We start from the raw sequence: 9,835 nt of genomic DNA, 5'->3' as shown, positions 1-9,835 counted from the left end.
CGGCGAATGGCGGTGGCGGTGGGCTGGTGCGACGGCCACGGGCATGGGCAGTGAGGCCGTGTGATTCATAGTGAGGGTGTGCAAGAGTGAGAAAAGGGGAAAAAGGAAAGAGAGGGAAAAGAATGAAAGAAGAAAGGAGAGTTAGGGGTGGCCAGTCGGTGGGGGAAAAAATTGCGGCAATTAGGGTTAGGGTTTGTGGGGAAAGGGATGATGAATAGTGGGGGTTTATATAGATTTTAGGGCACACAGCCATGGGGCATGCCCGTGTGCCCTTATTTTCGCCCGTGTGTTTCGTGATTTTCAAATTTGGGTGCGTCTGAAATTCGGTCCACGCCTTTGTTCCTTGGGCGTTTTGGTGCACACGGTCGTGTCGTACGGTAGTGTCCTACTTCGTTCTCTTCTCCCACGCCCGTGTATATGTGTGCATGTCTGTGTTATTTTGACAGGTTTGACCACGTTTGGTGGGCACGGGCGTGTCGCACACCCATTTTAATTTCTCAGTTTCTACCACGACTTATAGCCACGGGCGTATCGCACACCCGTGTTGATTTGGCAGAATTGCCCACAGCCATGTCGCACAGTCGTGGCAACGTATCGAATCCCATGTTTTAGGAAAAATGTACTCTGTTTTCACAAGGCCGTATCGCACGGCCGTGTCTCCGCTTGTGGTATGAGCACAGCCTAAAGCACCCCGTGTTCTTGGCCGTGTGGATTTGGACAATCTGTGTTCAAGGACTCCGTTAATGATTTAGATGTTAAAAAGGGTTCTAGCAGTTGCTAAAAAGGGTCGTCCTAAAATCAAAGGTATGTTACTATTCTCTTCCATATCTAGAACAACAAAGTCTAGTGGGTATATAAATTTATCGATTTTAATAAGAACATCTTCAATGATACCCCTAGGAAATCTAATGGTTTTATCAGCCAATTGAATGTTCATCCTAGTTTGTTTGGGTTTCCCAAGACCTAGCTGTTTAAACAATTTCTAAGGCATAACATTAATGCTCGCCCCTAAATCAGCCAATGCATTATTCACGTTCAAACTACCAATTAAACAAGGAATCGTAAAACTCGTTGGATCTTTCAACTTGTTGGGTAGCTTATTTTGTAGAACAGTTGAGCAAACTGCGTTCAACTGTACATGCGATGCCTCATCCAACTTCTGTTTATTTGCTAAAAGCTCATTTAAAAATTTAACTGCATTTGGCATCTGCGAAAGAGCTTCAATAAACGGTAAGTTAATGTGTAATTTCTTTAATAGTTTAAGGAATTTATCAAATTTTTCGTCTGTGTGGTCTTTCCTTGTTGCACTGGGGTATGGTACACGAGGTTTGTACTCTCTACTTACTGATTTTTGCTCATTGTGGTACGTCTCACCTTTACCTTTACTTACCACAATTCCTTGCCTCGGTTCTGGTTTAGGTTCAAATAACCCTTCCTTATCTCAAATAGTAATCGCATTGAGTTGTTCCCTTGGGTTTGATTCAGTATTAGTAGGCAAGCTACCTTGTGATCGTTCAGAAATCAGTTTGGTGAGTTGGCCTATATGGGTTTCGAGCCCTTGAATCAACGCTTGTTGATTCTTAAGTGCTATCTCGGTATTCTAAAAATGAGTTTCTGACACTGAAATAAAATTTGTTAGCATCTTCTCAAGGTTTGGTTTCTTTTCATGCAGGTAAGGTGGTTGTTGAAAGCCTGGGGGATGTTGTGGCCTTTGATTTCCTTGGCCACCCCACAAGAAGTTGGGATGGTTCCTCCAACCTGCATTATAAGTATTACCCATATATTGAACTTGTTCCTCCTCGGTGCTAAGGTTGAAAGATTGATATTCTGTGTGCACTCCTCCTCCATTTGCATCACACCTCATCACTGGATGTACCTGAGTAGAACGACATAAACCGTCAATCTTTTTATTTAAAAGTTTTACCTGGTTAGATAGCATAGTAACCGCGTTGAGGTTGAAAACACCGGTTTCTTTTTTCGACTTTTATAACGCCCTCACGCCCGAGACCGTCGCCAGAGTCGAGCTTGAGGTGTTACTAAACTTAATTCATTAATTTAACAGCTCAAACAATTTATTTTAAAATTTCTAGACAAGCTGGCCAACTGCATCACAGTCGCTTAAAAATTCATATCTCGAGTTCCGAAACTCGAAATTAAGATCCGTAAATTTTCACTGAAACTATACTCACATATATATTTACTAATTTGTTTCTAGAATTTTTGGTCTATCCAATTAGTACATTTTATTAGTTAAAGTCTCCCCTATTTTAGGGTTCGACTACTATGACCCCTATGTATTACGAATTAGATATCTTCGTGTACAGAGTTTCAATGACTATGCCGTTTATTTTTTATAAAAATAGACTTAATAAGGATTAATAAGGATTTCATAAATGTAAGATAAAACTCCTAATTGTTTTTGTATAATTTATAGTGAATTTTTAAAGTCAAAATAGGGGATACAAAGATCAATCTGACCCTGTTCCACCAAAACTTAAATATCTCACAAAATATAACTCATATACCTATTTTGTTCCATCCATATGAAAATAGACTCATCAGGATTCAATTTCATAACTTACTCATCATTTAATTCCATTTTTACTATTTTTAGTGATTTTAAAATTTACATCACTACTGTTGTCAGATTCTGTTTTATGGCAAATTTTACTTTACTATATATTTTCATGGACTAAATAGCATTTTAAACATACATAACATCAAATATGACTTAGATTGGCCATTCCAATGGCTAATCATTTACAAACCATTTTCCTGCCAAACCATAGCCATATCATAAGATCATTTACACAAAGTGAGTATTTTGCCATACATGCCACATTCAAAACACACAAGCCATTTTACCAATTTAGACCTTCAGATAGTGTGGATGAATCTTCGACCTATCCCGATTCTCAAGCCGGCTTGTCAACAACTACAATGAATGAAAAGAAGGGGGTAAGCATAGATACTTAGTAAGTTCACATGCAAATAGCAAGTAACATAATCATGAAATTCCATACAAAACATCATTTGCATAAACAACACCAAGACTTTCATGTTTCATTTGCATTTAATATCTTTCTACGATTTCATCATACCAAGTTCTCAACCCGAGGATTTAAGCACATACCTGTCAAATTTTCTCATTCACCACACTTACCAATATGTCATCTTAGTTCTAGGCATTCTTCTCATTCACTTAAGATTCACCCGTTGAACACATCGGAATATAATTCGAATACACGGATTTCATGAACGTAAGTGCCATACCCGCAGCTAAACAAACTTAATAGCCTGAGGAACTTATATAGCCAAGCTACCATGTAACCTGCCCATAAGTGAACTCGACTCAACTCAACGAGCTCGGGCTTTCGCATCCATAAGTGAACTCGGACTCAACTCAACGAGTTCGGATGCCTAGTTACATCTCACGAACTCGGACTCAACTCAACGAGTTCGGAACTCAAGTATCTTAGTGACATGTCACTTGTATTCTAATCTATTCCTAAGGTTCAAACGGGCTTTTTCCTCGATCTCACATCTTTTCCGTCTTCCATGGAATATCGAAACCGATACTCGGTGATAGTTCATACTCATCAAGTAATTCACATAATTACATATTATTCAACAATAACCACAAAACATAAAATTTCATGATAATAATAAGCATCATATCATATAAACAACATTAAATTGCTCAAAATGACAATTATGTTACTACATTTACACATGAACTTACCTCGATACAAAATATTAGTAATCGAGCCTATTCTTCGTAAACTTTGTTTTTCCCTCGATCGCGACTTGAATCTCGTTTCTCTTGATCTATAATGGCAAATTAATCTTATTTAATACATACATTCATCAAAACAGCATTTAATACGAACTTTGGAAAAATTACATTTTTACCCCTAAACTTTTGCATAATTACACTTTTTCCCCAAGGCTTGGGAATTAAACTTTATCCCTTATTTTTTTTATGACATGCTGATCATTTTTCCCTTCTATGGCAACATAAAATTCACACTCTAACATGTACTTATGACTATTGGGTATTTTTATCGATTAAGCCCTTTTACTCGTTTTTGCTTAAAACCGAATAGCACAAGTTGTCTAACATAATTTAAAACCTCATATTCTATCATAAAACACCAAAATACACAAATTTCACCTATGGGTAGTTTTCCAAATATGAACCCTAGGTTGAATTATTGCTAGCATAAGTTAATTCGAGCTTCCGGGATTTCAAAAACATAAAAATCATTAAAAACGGGGCATGAAATCACTTATTATGAAGCTTGAAAGTTGAAGAAACCCTAGCCATGGGGAGAGGTAAAATTCGGCATCAACAATATGGAGAAGATGATCATTTTGTGTTATTTTTCCCATTTTATTTCATTTAATATACAAATGACCAAAATACCCTTACTACTAAACTTTTCAAAAATTCCATCCATGTCCAATTTTTGTCCATAGATTTAGAAATTGGTCAAATTGCTATTTAAGACCTCTTCATTAATATTCCAAAGCAATTTCATACTAAAAACTCCTAGAATGCAAATTTTGCAAATTATTCGATTTAGTCCCTAATTTTAATTTAAGCACTTTAGGCATAGGATTTCATCACAAAATTTTCACACAATCATGCAATCATATCATAAACATCAAAATAATTATAAAATAATTATTTCTATCTCAGATTTGTGGTCACGAAACCACTATTTCGATTAGGCCCTAATTCAGGATATTACAGCTTTGTTCTCATGACTTGCCACTGATAGTTATTCAATGACATCTCTTCAATAAATTCGTAAGCCTCTTCAGGTGTTTTGTTGTTTAAAGTTCCACCGGCAGCTGCGTCGATGAGTTGTCTTGTTGAGGGGTTAACACCGTTGTAAAAAGTCTGAACCTGTAACCATAAAGGTAACCCGTGGTGAGGGTACCTTCGCAATAGATCTTTGTATCTCTCCCATACATCATAGAGTGTTTCTAGATCCATCTACACAAAAGAAGAGATATCATTCCTGAACTTAGCCATTTTAGCCAACGAAAAATATTTAAGTAAGAATTTTTCGGTCATTTGTTCCCAAGTAGTGATTGACCCTCGTGGTAACGAGTTCAACCACTGTTTAGCTTTGTTCCTTAATGAAAAGGGAAACAACAAAAGGCAAATGGCATCGTTAGAAACGCCATTGATCTTAAAAGTGATGTAAAACTCCAGAAAATTAGTCAAATGAGTGTTTGGATCCTCGTCCTACCAACCATCAAACTGAACAAAATGTTGTATCATTTGAATTGTGTTAGGTTTCAGTTCAAAATTATTTGCAGCAATAGTAGGTCTAACTATACTAGATCCGAATCCTGTTAAAGTAGGTTTAGCATAATCATACATAGTACGAGGAGCAGGATTCTAATTTATTGGATCTGCAGCAACCACAGGAGAAAGCTGATTATTCTGATTTTCAGCCTTGTCCTTCCTCTTGTCCGACTCCTGTTAAAGTAGGTTGGATTCTAATTTATTGTATTATGCATATCTTCCTCTTGTCTTTCCTCTATGTTTCTTAGGTTTCGCCTTATTTCTCTTCGGTTTCTACAAGCTGTGCTTTCAATCTCATTGTCAAAAAGTAATGGTACTGACAGGTTTCTTCTAGTCATGAACTATAAAAACCTGTCAGAAGAAAACAAAAGAAAATTTAGTAAAATTAACAAAACTAAAATAAATTTTAAATTGCAATAAAATAAATGGATAAAGTAATAAAAATTAAGCATTCCTAATATTTTAGTTCCCCGACAACGGCGCCAAAAACTTGATGTGATGTCTCGTGATAAGTTTTATATTTATGATTGATCGTACTTGAAAATTAACTATTATCACGATGAAGGCAAACGCACTAGTTTATAGCAAGACCAGAATGTCAAACCCACAGGAACTAAAAGTACTAGTATTAACTTTCTTTTTATTATCTAGCCTAAAAATAAGAGGATTTACTTTATCTAAACTAATTAACTAAACTAAGAATGCACAATAAGAAAATTGGGGAATTACTCTTAGCAAGACCAGAATGTCGAACCCACAGGAACTAAAAGTACTACTATTAACTTTCTTTTTATTATCTAGCCTAAAAAAAAGGGGATTTACTTTATCTAAACTAATTAACCAAACTAAGAATGCACAAGAAGAAAATTGGGGAATTACTCTTAGGAAAACTGATTGATTTGGACAATACCTAAGGAAAAATCCCCCTAGACTTCACTTGTTACTTGACTCTGAACCAGACAATTTATTCACTTGACTCGATCCGTAGAAATCCCTAAGTTATATTATTATCTCTCTCGAGACTAAAAACATCTAACCCTAGGTTGATTAATTGAAATCTCTTTCTAATTAAAACCCCTAGTGTTGCATTAACTCGATCTATGGATTCCCTTATTAGGTTTGACCCTAATCTGGAAGATTTATGTCGCCCTATGTCTAGGGGTGCAAACAACTCCACTTAATTATGCTAGATCTACTCTTAGACAGGGACTTTTTCTCCTCTAAATAAGCACATCAATACTTGAATCAATATCCTGGAATATTAAAAGAAGAATTAAGAACACATAATTATGAACAAATCAAGTATTTATCATATAATTTAGAAAATAATAACAAGATCCGTCTTATGTTTCATTCCCCTTAGGTATTTAAGGGATTTAGTTCATATGCGTAAAAGAAAACATCTCAGAAGAATAATAACAAAACATAAAGAAAACCCAAAAACCTCTGAAGGAAATTGAAGGGAGATCTTGAATGCTTTAAAACCCGTGTGTCTTGAAGGAGAATCCGGCTACTAAGATGGACCAATCGGCTTTCTTCGAGTAATTTCTTGCCTCCTACTCCGTGTGTCTTTTCTAGGTACCTCCAGTGGTGTTTATATAGGCTTCAGAATGCTTCAAAACCCTCAAGAGTGGCCTTTTTCGAATAAAACTAAACTTAGGCTCGACAGGGACATGCTCGTGTGACACACCCGTGTGAGGTGGCTTAGGCCGTGTTTAGAGTCTACTAAATAGACACAGGCCTGTGAACTACCCGTGTGAGGAAGTCCAGGCCGTGTTGATTTCCAACGTTGACCCATTTTCTCCATTTTTGGCTTGTTTCTTGCTCTTTTTACTCTCTTATGCTCACCTAAGTATAAAACATGAAATTAAAGGATTAAGAGCATCGAATTCCACAAATCTAATGATAATTCATCCAAAAATATGCTAAGCATGGGATAAAAATATGTATAAATTACGACTTATCAGTACATGACGTTTAAAATATACTTGACAAAGCTCGATTAACAAAAATGCTCGATAAAGGATAAACGAGAAAAATGCTACTTTTATGCTTAGAACGAATGTGGAATATGATCATTTAAGCTATGTGAATGCTATAGACGTATGAAATAATTACATGCCGGGAAATGCTTGAAAATGTTAAATCTCATTGAATAAATGAATATCGATGGATAAGTGATTTCTCGAAATGAATGAGGTCTTGCATTTGTTGCTGACAGGATTTAGCTTAGACGACCTTATTTATGAAAGGATTTAGCCCAGACGGGTAATCCTGATATAAATCCTCTCGAGCATATGTTATAAATTGGATTTAGCCCGAATGGGTAATCCAGATCAAGCTCTTTAGAGCATATATCATAAAAAGGATTTAGCCTAAACTGGTAATCCAGTCATATACATGTGTGGCTAGAGAGTGTACTCCCTGATATAGTACCCTATAGGTACCATTGGACATGAATTGACAGATCCTAATTCGTACACCCCGAGTTTACTACCTGTGTAACCATCAATATTTTAGATGAATTCAACGGGTAAAAATCTTTACATGAAAAGATACGGATAAGAAATGAGTTATTACACATATCCGGCTGAAATACAAGTAAATGATGATACATGACATATGATATATGAAAACAGGAGATGATGATTTTTGTACATGGACTTTATTTGATAAATATATGTTCATTCTTGATTGTAGACTTGTACACCTTGAATGTACTAATCGTGACCTTGATGTTCTGAGTAATATGGGTAAAGTTCTGATATGAAATGATCTGAGCTCAAAATGAACTAGTATGAAATTATACTTGAAATAATGAGATGAATTATGCATGTTGAATGAATACATGTTGTGGAAAGCATATGTGCTTGGAAACTTGATTGTTGTTGAGCCCATATATGTTTTGATGTTAATATGGAATACATGACTACCAAGGGCAATGACAATGTGTGTAGGGCTTGAGATCAAACGGATTGATTATGCCTTACACAGTTACCTCAAAATAGAATGAATGGTAAGTTAAGTACCATGTTATACGAACCTACTAAGCATTTTATCCTTACTTAGTTTTATTTCCCTATTTTAGTGTAAATCGAAAGCTCGTTAGATTGGTAGCTCAACGGAGATCACTCACACTATCCATCGGCCCATGTCGGTACAATATGGTAAATCAATTATGGTTGTAATGGTATGTATAGGATATATGGGTCAATTGGCATGTAAATGTAAATGATGATTGGAATCTAGCCATTGGAATGGCTAGTAATGGTTTTTTTTTAAATATACTTGAAATTTCAAACTAATGTAGCTATATATATGTTAAGTAGTTGATCAAGTCATGTTTAATACATGGATTGAACTAAGGTGTGATTGTAGACATGTATGCATGAAATGATATGCCATGATGAATGATGGAATTTCCTAAATTTGAATGCTTGAATTGATTGGTTTATGGATGTGAGTTTAAGTGCAGGTAATTGGTGTCAATTTGGGTGAGAAATGAAGCTAGAAATGGCTTTATTTTGTCCACACGAGCAGACATACGGGCGTGTTTCTAGACCGTGTGTGACACATGGCCAGGTACATGGGCGTGTAGTTAGGCTGTGTGTCCCCTGCACCTTAATTTCAAGAAAATAGAATACTTAGAATTGAGCACACGGGCAGAGACACAGGCATGTGTCTCAGCCGTGTGTGCTACACGGCCTAGAACACGGGCGTCTGTCTCAGCCGTGTGTGCTACACGACCTAGAACACAGGCGTGTGTCTTAGCCATGTGAAACCTGCACATAAATTAGAAATGAATTAATTAACCACACGGCTTAGCACACGAGCGTGTGGCACGGCCTCCAGCACGGGCGTGTCCCTTGGACCATACAAGCATGTGAGCCCTGCACCTTGGAAAAATTTTGAAATGTTGCAAAAAATTATTAAAGGTTCTGATTAAGTCCCGACTCGATTCTAATGCTCATACAAGACTTCGAGGGTCCATTTAAGGGATGTTATGAATGATTTCAGAATTTTAATAGTAACTTGCTTGAAATATCTACAAATGTTCGAATTTATAACGCTCGTAACCTATTACGGTGTGATGATCTGAGTTAGGGTGTTACATTTAGTGGTATTAGAGCTACGGTTTAGTCAATTCTCGAACTGAACATAGCATATGTGGAGTCTAGAAATACATGCCATTATATAACCCATGATAGTGTGATATCTCCCGACTCTAATGAAAATTTTCTTACAAATAGACAGAGATGCTTTCCAACCGAGCTAATTCCGATACTGCTGAAAGTGATACTGCAATGCTCGAGTAAAAATGTTGAGTATGATAAAAGGGGACCTATAAAGGTATGAAATAAATGTTTTATAATGGACATGTTAATGATAAATATTAAGTGATGTGTGTGTATTTATGAAAGTCGAATTTTGAGGCTTACGATCTCCACCCCTTTACCAGTATAGTGTTATACAATGAAATTCCCAAGATTTATATGGATTAAGCTCATGAATGTG

The 9,835-nt window shown here is 36.3% G+C and overlaps 1 non-coding gene across 1 annotated transcript; it reads left to right on the top strand.

Annotated features, from left to right (window-relative positions):
• Positions 1-4,928: 4,928 nt before the first annotated feature.
• Positions 4,929-5,035, top strand: LOC128282100 (small nucleolar RNA R71). The gene has a single exon (XR_008272371.1). It is a non-coding gene; the product is annotated as a small nucleolar RNA R71 (small nucleolar RNA).
• The last annotated feature ends 4,800 nt before the right edge of the window (positions 5,036-9,835 follow it).

This window comes from Gossypium arboreum, chromosome 1 (assembly GCF_025698485.1).
Source record: "Gossypium arboreum isolate Shixiya-1 chromosome 1, ASM2569848v2, whole genome shotgun sequence".
NCBI lineage: Eukaryota > Viridiplantae > Streptophyta > Magnoliopsida > Malvales > Malvaceae > Gossypium > Gossypium arboreum.
Note: the sequence above shows the minus strand (reverse complement) of the source record. Positions and strands in the feature narration are given on the sequence as shown.